We start from the raw sequence: 12,182 nt of genomic DNA, 5'->3' as shown, positions 1-12,182 counted from the left end.
CAGTGTGAAACCATGTCTAACATTTTTAAATATTGTAGTGTCTGTATTCTTAGTTTGGAATTCATCAATAAGCTTACAAATGCTATGTTGTGTGCTTTTCCTGGGGGAATGGGAGTGAGAGTTTCTGAAACTTTCCTTTGTTTCTCAAAGAGAAATTTGACAAAAATATGTAAGAATAATTGATTTCACCCTAAATTCAAATTTTACCAGTGAGAAGAATAAGACCAAGATCTATGTGGATGGTCCAACTATGGCTGACCTTGGCCAGCACAAGGTCCTCCGCTGGGAGGAGGAGTCAGTGCTGTCTGAAGAAAAGAACGTGGACTCCGAGGGAGCCAGGACAGGACCCGTGGGAGACACTGTCTGTCAGGCTCTCACTGGCTTCCCAGGTGTCTGCTTCGATCTCTTTTCACCCCTCCTATTGTATTATTCCAGTCTTCACTCCAGAAATGTATTTTACCATTTCATATTTAATATTTTGAAACATTTGTCAGACACGCACTGCCAGAGGTTATTTTGCAAAGTTCTACTCTAAGTTTTATATAGCTACATAGTCATGTCATCTTGCCCTTTAATGATAATAACAGATGACAAATGTTTTTCAATTGCATGAGAGATAGAGATGAGACCTTAATTCTTTAAATAAATTTATAAATAACTAATATGAAAAGTATCATATATTAGTTTGGGAAGATCATCTTGTAAATTTTAATTATGAAAAGCCTAGATTTCTTATTGACTAAATTTAAAAGTTTGAAGTCCTAAAAAAGTAAAATTTGGCGCAGCGTGTAGGAAGCCTTGATCCAGATGACAATATAATACTTCAGCAGCTAATCCTGAAAGTATTATTCAAGACAAAATCCAATGCTGCTGGTAACGGTGTACATCACTGAAGATAAACCAAGAATAAATAACATGCTGGATGCTTTTAATTCTTTAAAATCAACATAAAACCCTTGCAAGCTATTTCATGCCAGGTTTGACAGGTAGCAGTACTGTTTGAGGATATGCTGCAGGATAGCAATGAATGGTGCCGCAGTTAAGGGTGCTCGGGTGGAGAGTGGAACAGATATGAGGAAGTTGAATTGACGTGTTTTATAACAGACCCTTTCGCTGAGCTGCCTTCAAATTACCTTGGGATATTTTCCACTTTGGGGAAGTTTAGAGTCAGCAATGCATAAAATAGCATTCGGATGAAAAGATGGGGTGGTAATTGTACAGATATAATAGTTTGAAGAGAATATAAAAAATCTCTGCATCACAAAATGGAGATTTTCAAAAAATCTGTGATATTTTTTGCGTATGGCATTATTGTGATATGAATTTCTATTAATTGTCTTTTCATTTGTCTCTTTGTACACTATGAACCTCCACGTCAATATTTATCTGAAAAGTTTTTTCATGCTGTTTTTTTGCATATGAAGTCAGATACGCAGTGTCATTTTTAGTGTTATACCAAACTGTTCGGTAAATAGAAAATAATTGTAATAATTAGAATAAAGTTATTTTATTAAAATAGTTTGTGTGTTGCCCTGGCTGGTGCGGCTCAGTGGATTGAGTGCAGGCCTTTGAACCAAAAGGTCGTCACTTGATTCCCAGTCAGGGCGCATGCCTGGGTTGCAGGGCAGGGACCCCAACAGGGGGTGGGCCAGAGGCAACCACACATGGATGTTTATCACCCTCTTTTTCTCCTTTCCTTCCCTTTTCTCTAAAGATAAAATAAATAAAAACTTTAAAAGTATTTTAAAAATAAAGTATTTTGTGTGTTAACTACTAAAAATGGGAACATACTTAGGTTCGGGGTAATCCTCTTAAACATTTTATTGAATTTATTGAGGTGACATTGTTAATGAAATTACACAGGCTTCGGGCATACAATTCCAGAAAACATCATCTGTATATTGTTCACTATCATAGGCAAGTCTCCTTCTGCAGCCATTCATTGCCCCTTTACTCTCTTCCACATCCCCCACCCCTGTCTCTCTGGTAATCACCATGCAGTTGTCTGTGTCTATCAGTTGTTTTAAAAGTTAGACAGAGGTAACACTTGCAGTGAATTTGTGAGAGACGGAGAGAGAAGACCATAAGTTGAAGTAATAATCTGTACTAGTTACAAAAAAGAAGGCTATGTAAAAGTTTCATGCTGTTTTTTATCAGAGCAAGGGAACTTATTTTTAACTAACATCTTCAGTTTATTTAAGAGTAAATATGATAATGTGCTTTCATTCTTGCTCCTAGAAATAATTTCAAAGGTAAAAGAGATATGTTTGTTAGTTTCCTTGCTGAATACTACCTGTGAAGTTCAGAGAAACTCCTATAACTTTTTATTGCTTTGATCCAAAATTAATATATACTGTTTAAGTTCCTACTAAAAGTCAGAATGTATCCTCAGTGCAAGGTGTTCTCAAAGATAGATAAGTCATGATCTCAGCATCCTGAGGTAAGTTATAGGTTAGTTAAGAAAGGTTTAAATAGAAAAATATTTAAAGGTCCACAAAATTTAGAACATAAAATTGAAACAATTCAATGTTGTCTATATATGTAAACATCCAGATAAATTGTCTGTGATTTAGATAACGGAGATCTTGGTTTTTAAAAAGATGGAAGAAAAAATTGTGAAGAAATCATCCTGAATACCCAACTGAACACTAGCTAGAAAGAAGCCTTATAACCAAGGAGAGACAGAAGAAAACACTTTACCACAATGAGACTGGTAGGGAGTGTGGGCAGAGGGCTAGCCGGGCTTCCACAGGTGGCACCTAAGGTTCCAGAAAGATATTTCAGGGACCAGGGCTGTTCCCCTTGAAAAGTGTGGGGTCTAAGTCCTCAAGCTTGGCTCCCCAGCCTACAGCAGCAGAACTTGAAAAAAACCCAGATAACATCCAGCTGTGAAAAGCAGCAGAGTTTCTATCATCTAAGGAGAGATGGCTGGAGAAACAGAGAACCTGTTAAAGGGCAAACACACAAAACTTTGTTTGCAGTCATTTACCCCGTGCCTCTGCAGAGGGTGGGCAGAGTGGACTAAAGACCCTTGAGGAGAATCTGGGGTTGGTGGCTATGGAGAGAGAACTGAAGGAACAGCCACCAGAATTCCTGTACTGAGTCACTCTGCATACTGCAGAGGCTATCTTTCTCAGGCAGAGTGGTCCCCTCCAAGTGGCATTGCCCTGAGGGAAAGCAATAGCCATATCCTCAGGGATTATTCTGTCCTACCCTGTGTCGCTTATTCAAGGCTGCCTATTACAACCTGAGGCTATAATCACTGATCAGTTTAACAACTAAAGGGGAAAACACAAAGAGGCAGACAAAATGGGAAGATATGGAAACAGAGCCCAAAGAAAAAGTAAGAAAATTCTCCACAAGAACTGAATGAAACAGAAGCAAGCAATTTATTAGATAGAGAGTTAAAATTAATGATTATAAGGATACTCAACAGCCTGGCAAAAGACATAGAAACCATACATAAGGACCATTCAGAAATAAAGAGTGAAATATCAGAAACCAATAATGGACTAGAAATAATAAACAGTAGGTTAGATGAAGCAGAGGATCAAGTCAGTAGTTTGGAAGATAATGTAGAAAAACACCCAGGAAGAGCAGCAAAAAAAACAATAAAAAATAAGGAGAGCTTAAGAAATATTTGAACAAATGAAGCCTAACTACATCCATGTCATGAGAATACCAGAAGCAGGAGAATTTGAGCAAGGGTTCAAGAACAAAAACTACCCTAATCTGGTGAAGGAAAAGGATATACAAGTCCAGGAAGCTGAGAGAGTGACAAACAGTTGGACCCAAAAAGAGATACATCATAATTAAAATGACAAGGCTGAAAGACAAGGAGAAAATCCTAAAAGCCACCAGAGAAAAACAGGTACTTACCTACAAGAGAGTATCAATTAGACTGTGATCTGATTTCTTTACAGAAACATTTCAGAACAGACAGGGGTAGCATGAAATAGCAAGGGACTACAACCAAGGCTACTTTAACCAACAAGGCTATGATTTAAAATCAGAAGAGAAATAAGGAGCTTCTCAGACAAGAAGAAGCTAAAGGAGTTTGTTAACACTAAACCACTATTGAAATATTGTTAAAGGACCTGCTTCGAAAAGAAGAAAGTAAAAAGAGAAAAAAAAACAGAGGGAAATAGCCTAAAAATAAAATGGTATTATGTATCTCTCCATTAATAGTCACCTTAAATGTAAATGGCTTAACAAAAGACATAAAGTAGATGAATGGATAACAAAACAAGACCCATATACACGCTGCTGCCAACAGACATAACATATTAAAAAATGCACAGACTAAAATAAAGGGATGGAAAAAGATATTTCATGCAAATGGAAACTAAAAAAAGAGCTGATGTAACAGTACTTATATCTGACAAACTAGACTTTAAAACCGAGGCTATAGTAAGACAAAAAAGGACACTAAGTAATGATAAAGGGAACAATTTAACAAGGGGATATACCCTGATAAACATTTATACACCCAACATAGGAGCACCTAAATACATGAAGCAAACCTTGACGGACATAAAGAGAAAGAGCGACAGAAATACAGTCATAGTTGGAGATTTTAGCACTTCATTTACTTCAATAGATAGATCTGCCAGAGAGAAAATCAACAAGGAGACAGTGTCCTTAAATGACACACTGAATTAAATGACACGATGGATCAAATGGATATAATTGATATCTTCAGAGCATTTTATCCAAAAGCGCCAGAATATACATACTTTTCAAGTGCACATAGAGTGTTTTCCAGGATGGACCACATGTTAGGACACAGAACAAGTCTCAATAAATTTAAAAAGATTGAAATCATATCAAGTATCTTCTCTGACCACAATGCTATGAAACTACAAATCAATCATAGGAAGATTACTGAAAAACACAGAAAGACATGGAAGCTAAATAACATTTATTAAACAATGAATGGGTCAACAACAAGATCAAGGAATAAATCAAAAGATAGCTTGAAACAAATGAAAATGAGGACACATCAATTCAAAATCTGTGGGGCACTGGAAAAACAACCCTAAGAGGGATATTTATAGCATCATAGGCTTATCTTAAAAAAAAAAAAAAAAAAAAACAAGAAAAAACTCAAATAAAGCAATCTAACTTTACAGTTAAAGTAACTTGAAAACAACAAAAAACAAAGCTCAAAATGGGTAGAGGGAAGGAAATAATAAAGATCACAGCAGCAATAAATGAAATAGAATCTAAAAAAATGATACAAAAGATAAATGAAAGCAAGAGCTGATTCTTTGAAAATATAAACAAGATTGACAAACCTTTAACCGGACTCATCAAGAAAAAAGAGAGAAAGGCCCCAAATAAATGAAATCAGAGAAGAAAAAGGAGAAATAACAACTGATACCAAAGAAAGACTAAGTAAGGAGTGTAAGAAAATGTTGTGAACAACTACATGCCAACAAACTGAACAACTTGGATGAAATAGATAAATTCCTAGAAACATACAATCTTCCAAAACTAAATCAGGAAGAATAAGAAAATCTGAATAGACAGATTAAGCCTAGTGAAATTGAATGAGCGAAATTAAAAGAAAAAAAAAACCTTCCAACAAACAAAAGTCCTGGACCAGATAGCTTCACAAGGGAATTTTACCAAACATTCTAAGAAGAACTAACATCTCTCCTCCATCTATATCATAAAATTTAAGAGGAGTGCAAGCTTTCAAACTCACAAAGACCAACATTATCCTAATTCTAAGACCAGATAAAGACACTACAAATAACAAAAATTATGGGCCTATATCCCCAATGAACATAGATGCTAAAATCCTCAACAAAATATTAACAAACCACATACAACAATGCATTCAGCATGATCAAGTGGGATTTATTCCGGAATGCAAGGTGGGTACAACATTTGCAAATCCTTAAGTGTGATTGACCACAGAAAAATATGAAGTATAAAAAACACATGATCATATTAATATATGTAGAAAAAGCATTTGATAAAATCCAGCACCCATTTATGATAAAAACTCTCAGAAAAGTGAGATTAGAAGGAACATATGTAAACATAATAAAGACCACATATGACAAACCAACTGCAAGCATCATACTCGTTGGACAAAAAACTACAAGTATTGTTAAGATCAGGACAACACAGAGATGTCTGCTTTCACATCTATTATTCAGTATAGTACTAGAAACCCTAGCCACTGCAATCAGAAAGCAAGAAATAGGAAGCATCCAAATTGGGAAGGAAGAAGTAAAACTGTCATTATTTGCAGATACATGATACTGTACATAAAGAACCCCAAAGATCTGACCAAGAAACTACTAGAACTGATAAATGAATTCAGAAAAGTAGCAGGGTATAAAACTAATATTCAGGAATCAGTTGTATTTTTATATGTAAATAATGAATTAGTAAAAATGGAAATTAAGAAAACAATCTCATTCACAATTGCTTCAAAAATAATAAAATATCTAGGAATAAACCTAACCAAAGATATAAAAGACCTGTACATGAAAAATTTTAAAACACTGAAGAAAGAAATAAAATGTAAATAAGTGGAAGCACATACTGTATTCATGGATATGAAAAATAAACATCATTAAAATGTCCATACTAACCAAAGCAATCTATAGATTCAATGAAATTCTTATCAAGATTCCAGTGGCATATTTCATAGAACTAGAGCAAATATTTCAAAAATCTATATAGAACCACAAGGCACCAAATAGTAATAGTGATTCTGAGAAACAACAAATTTTGAGGAATCATGCTACCTATTTAGAAACTATCCTGTAAGTCCACAGTAATAAAAATAGCATGATACTGGCATAAAACCAGACACATAGAACAATGAAATAGAATAGAGAGTGCAGAAATACATCCACACCTTTATAGTCAATTAATAATTGGCAGAAGAAGCAAACACTTACAATGGGCTAAAGATAATCTATTCAATGAATGGTCCTGGGAAAATTTGACATATACATGCAAAAAAATGAAACTAGACCACCTTCTTGTACCACACACAAGAATAAATTCAAAATGGATCAAAGACTTAAGTGTTAAGTCCAAAAACCATAAAAATCCTAGACAAAAAACATAGGCAGCAAAATCTTGGACATTGCTCTTAGTAATATTTTATCAGATTTATCTCCCAAGGTAAGGGAAACAAAAGAAAAAAATTGGAACTACATCAAACTGAAAAGTTTTTCCACAACAAAGGCAGTGTCAAGAAAATAAAAAGATGAACCTCAGAATGGGAGAACATATTCACCTATACATTTGATAAAGGGCCAATATCCAATATTTATAAAGAACTTATAAAACTTAACACCAAAAACATCCAATTAAAAATGGGCAATGATCTGAATAGACACTTCTCCTAAGAAGACATAGAGATGACCTATAGGCATATGAAAAGATGCTCAAAGTCACGAATTGTCAGAGAATTGCAAGTTAAAGCCACAGGAAGATGTCATCTCACACCTGTCAGAATGACTATTGTCAATAAACAAATCCTGGATAGCATGTTGAGAAAGGGTACACTTTTGTACTGTTGGTGGGAATGCAGGCTGGAGCAGCCACTGTGGAAAGCAGTATGGACATACATCAAAAAATTAAAAATGGATCTGCTCTTTGGCTTAGCAGTCCCACTTCTGGGAATACATCTGAAGGAACCCAAAGCACTAATTCAAAAGAACACAAGCATCTCTATATTCACTGCAGCATTATTTATAATCGCCAAGATATGGAAACAGTGTCCATCAGTAGATAAGTGGATGAAACAAGTATGGAACATTTACACAATGGAATACTACTTGGCCCTTAAAAAGGAGAAAATTTTACCATTTGCAGCAATATGGGTGGACCTGGAGAACATTATGCTAAGTGAAATAAACCAATTCAGAGAAAGATAAATACCATGTGTTTTCACTCATATGTGGAATCTAATGAACAAACTGAACTAACAAGAAAAATGGGGACAGACTCACAGATGGAGAGAAAGATCAGAGCAGTAGAGGGGGAGGTGTGGGGGTGGAGAGATTGAGCAAAAAGAAAAGAAGAGTCATGGACATGGCCAACAGCATGGTGGTTCCTAGGGGACAGGGGGCATAAGGGTCTGCATGCAAATTGAAAAAATACTAGAATTGTTCCATACAAATAATAATAATAATAAAAGATGGATGAAAAGTTACAGTACCAAGAAAGAATTGAAAATCTGTAGATGAATTTGATAACTTGCCTTATCATATTTAAAGTAAGAACCTATAATAATATTTAAAGTGTCTTTTTTATATAGGGAACTGTGAACATCAATACACATTTTGACTCAAGTAGTATTATGGGCTTTTATAATTTTTCTCATTTACAAATGAGATATTTTGAACTTCCTTATCTCTTGAATTACACAAAATATGTTATTTTCTCTTCATGAAATAGCAATAATATCAAAAGTTAAGCCAATATGTAGAAATTCATTTTTGTTTTTATTTTAACATGTTAACTTGTTTGAGAACACTCAATCATATGTACTGAAAAATTATGTTTGTAGGCCAGAATGAAGAGAGACTACAGAACACTGTCTAATGAAACAAAGGGCTATAGAAAAATAATGTGTTTGTGTAAAAAGTTCAATCAACAAGCATATGTACATTTTACATTCTATCTTCAAAATAATGTTTACTTTTTCCTTTGTTTTATTGAGTGTTTAAAACACTTGTGTTAAAAATTTTTAATAAACAGATGTCATAAGTATATATATGTTACTGGGGAAATTATGAATGGTATATAGTTTAAATTTTATCCTGGAAGTTCTTATATTTTGTTTTTCTGTATAGCTCTTTTGGAATAAGGCCCCTTATAAATATATATGTTTGTGATTTTTTCTTTAATTTTTATTTTTATGTAATATATATTTATATATAAAATATATTTACATATTTTAAATGTATTTTTGCTGTTATGCCAGAAATTTGCTCTTTCCATCTTCTCAATTGAAAATCTTATGAAAATGTAATATAATAATCATTGAAATTCACTCATCTATTGCCCCTTACTCCTCAAAAGATGCTGTAAAACAACTACCATTGAAACTTTGCCTTAAGTTATTTAAATGAAGCTAATTGTTTCCTATCATCACCACAGCAAATATCTTTTCAAAGTGAGAGCAATCAAGTATACATACTATACAGCGGGATGTTTATAAAATATTTTTAATCTACAAATACAGTTTTGTGCAAACAGTGAATGTTGACACTAGTTTATCCAGTAAGTGGTTTTAAATAATTCTGTGAGTGAATTGATTTGAATATTTTTTTTTATTTCTAGGTAACTAGATTTCATGCTTAAAAGCATAAAATGTGGAAGATAACACATTCGCAAGCATGGAAAAACGAATTCTCCTTCCACTGAGTAGCATCCAATTATCACAAGCAACACTGAGTAAAGCAGTGGGTATCACTCTGTAAATCATGATTAAGTTTCAGTGTGATCCTTTAATGATGTTAAGCAATGGATTTTCTTTTGGTGTTCACGCAATAAGACAGGTCCCTGTAGTGGAAACATATGTCTGCCTTTAAAACTGCTGATTTGAAATGGTACCTCTTCAACTGTTCTCATTAAAAATAACCTTTTATTTGACTCCATGTTTTCCTTCTAACAATGCTATTTTCTAAAGTGAATTTACTGTCTATTTTAGAGTCAATGATAATCTCCAGTGATGGCTTCTAGGACACTAAATTTATCTTAGAAACTAATATTGTTAAACAAAAACACAGAGCCGTTAAAAGGGTTGAAAGAAAACTCCCCACAAAATCCTGACAGAGAAGAGAAAGCAATCTGAAATCTTGGCTTCTCTCCTCACACTGACGATTGGGTGCCAATAAGTGCTGATTATGATGGCGGTTTTTATGGGGTAGACACCTGTTAAGTAGGAACTGGACTGTGACCATCAACTCATTTTTCACACACCACTAAACCCACTAAACAGCTATCCATTTCTAATGACTTGGCCAATGTTCATTTCTAAGCCAGTAGTTCTAATATGACCCAGGTTGGCATTGCACTATTCAAGTTCCCCTATGGATAAGAATGAAACAAAATTGAACTGATCTTTTTGAGCATAAATACACTACAAAGTGGTATGTTACATTATATTAAAATTACAGATAATTTAAACTAAAATATTATTTTCCCTTGTAAGTGTAAGAAATTTAGGTGTGTGTAACATGCATATGAAATACACATGCATTCTTAATGTCGTAGCCATATTCGTGTGTAATGTTATGAGGAGAGGCATACACGAACACATTGCAGCATTACTGCAGACCACCTCGATAGCCAATAGTGCTGCTGTGCACATGCAGTCTCCATGGAGTTTCTATGTAGTGCTTCCATAGCACAGATCTAGACATTTACTACTTATAGTAAAATATCTCCACTGGCATATTATTTCTTATCATTTCTTATTATGGCAAACAAAGCCCTTCCTTAATCTGCTCAATCTGTTTTTCTAGGCTTATCCTCAAAAATCTCCACCCTCTCCCCATGCACATATGTCTCTTTCCAGTTATATGGGACTGATAATTAGTTCATTATAGGCTCAGCACTTTCCCAAATCTGTACCTTTTCTCATAGTATTCTCACTGAATAAGTCTTCCCTTCATAAGTCTTCTTAGAAAAACTCTATTAATTTTTCCAAGTCTTATTCAGGTGTTGTCTCAAGATCTATTCTTCCTTCGTCCCCTTATCTAAAATTAAGATCTCCTTCTTTGGCACTTACATAGTAATTTATACCTCTTTCATGTCATCAAACAATCATGTGAATATTTTACTCTTCAACGATCAAATTTGTTTAAATACTTATGTTCCTAACTGAACTAAATTCCATAGATTCCCAGGCTATAACCTTAACAGTTGGTCATTCAGAGACAATGCCATGTTTTAACATCAATGGGAGCAAAGATGGAGTGAGACTGATGTGGAAGGGAGCCGGAAATAGACCCTGGGCAGTCAGCTGGTAAGAGAGAAAACCCTAAAAAGTAATTTTTATTTTTATTCTCTGTATTTCTTGTGGTACACACTGCTTTTTAAAAAATAATTTTCACCTCTCCCTTAACTCAATACTTACATCAAGTACTACACTTTGAATTTTTTGTTGAAAAAGTGTCACTTTTGGAGACATTCCTTATTGGGAAATCTGCTCTCTCTTCTCCTACTCTACATATTTTTTAGCGATGTACCACAAATATGATAATGGAGACTGACAGATGCTTATTGATATGCTGTGTTTGAATAAGTAAGTCTAACAACTCAATGAAAATAAAATACACTATGATTTTTCAGATTTCTAAACTGAGACACCATCTAATAACTGGACAGCAATATGCAAATAGATGTGCTGTGATTTGAAGCAGCTTTTCCTGTAATTCAGATACACACAGTGCACAATGTCTCCTGTGCTTTCCACACATGTCCAAGGTAATTGTTATAAATCTGATATGAACCTGTCACTTTGTCCCAGTGCTAAAAATAGTACTTTGGGAACTAAATTGGACTGGGATGAAGAGACTGAATCTACCAAAAATTTTCAGAATAATCTCAAAGTTGTTTTTTTTTTCTATTCCTCCAATTTGGAACTGATATTGGGGTTAAGACTCTAGTGCAGTGATTTTCAACCTGCGTGCAGCAAGAATTTTTAAAACATGCAATACTTGGCTATTTAGTCAGGGGCAATGACTTTATTTTCCTTAGGTTGTCAAATAAAAAAGTGACAACATCCACCACAAAGTAGCTATCTGCTGTGAATGCCTGTCTTGAACTATAAATATATAGGTCATATACTAGAGTTGTACCTTATTGGTCAAGTCACATAATAAGATTGCATATGATTGGTTAATTCATGGTTCCAGAAATCCTTATAGGCAAGTATAGGCACCTCATTTTTTTTAAAGTCACTTTAAAATGAAAAGGGTAGATAATTATTATTATTTTTTGTAAATAAAAAAAATTATACCTATTTTTGTCAGATCAGCAAAAGTATAATATGTATTTTGGTGTGCTTCAAAATTTTGGCAATTAGTTTGTGTGCCATGAAATTTAAAAAAAGTTGAAAATTGCTGCCCTAGTGGATCATTTCAGCCCAGACAATCTTAGTTTTATGTATGTAGAATTGAAGTGAGTTTTGGGAT

The 12,182-nt window shown here is 34.3% G+C and overlaps 1 pseudogene; it reads left to right on the top strand.

Annotated features, from left to right (window-relative positions):
• Positions 1-250: 250 nt before the first annotated feature.
• LOC119059994 (serpin B6-like) overlaps positions 251-12,182 on the top strand; it is a 37,592-nt pseudogene continuing 25,660 nt past the window's right edge.

This window comes from Artibeus jamaicensis, unplaced genomic scaffold (genome assembly GCF_021234435.1).
Source record: "Artibeus jamaicensis isolate MK-2021 breed Jamaican fruit bat unplaced genomic scaffold, CSHL_Jam_final contig_3243, whole genome shotgun sequence".
Taxonomy (NCBI): Eukaryota; Metazoa; Chordata; class Mammalia; order Chiroptera; family Phyllostomidae; genus Artibeus; species Artibeus jamaicensis.
Note: the sequence above shows the minus strand (reverse complement) of the source record. Positions and strands in the feature narration are given on the sequence as shown.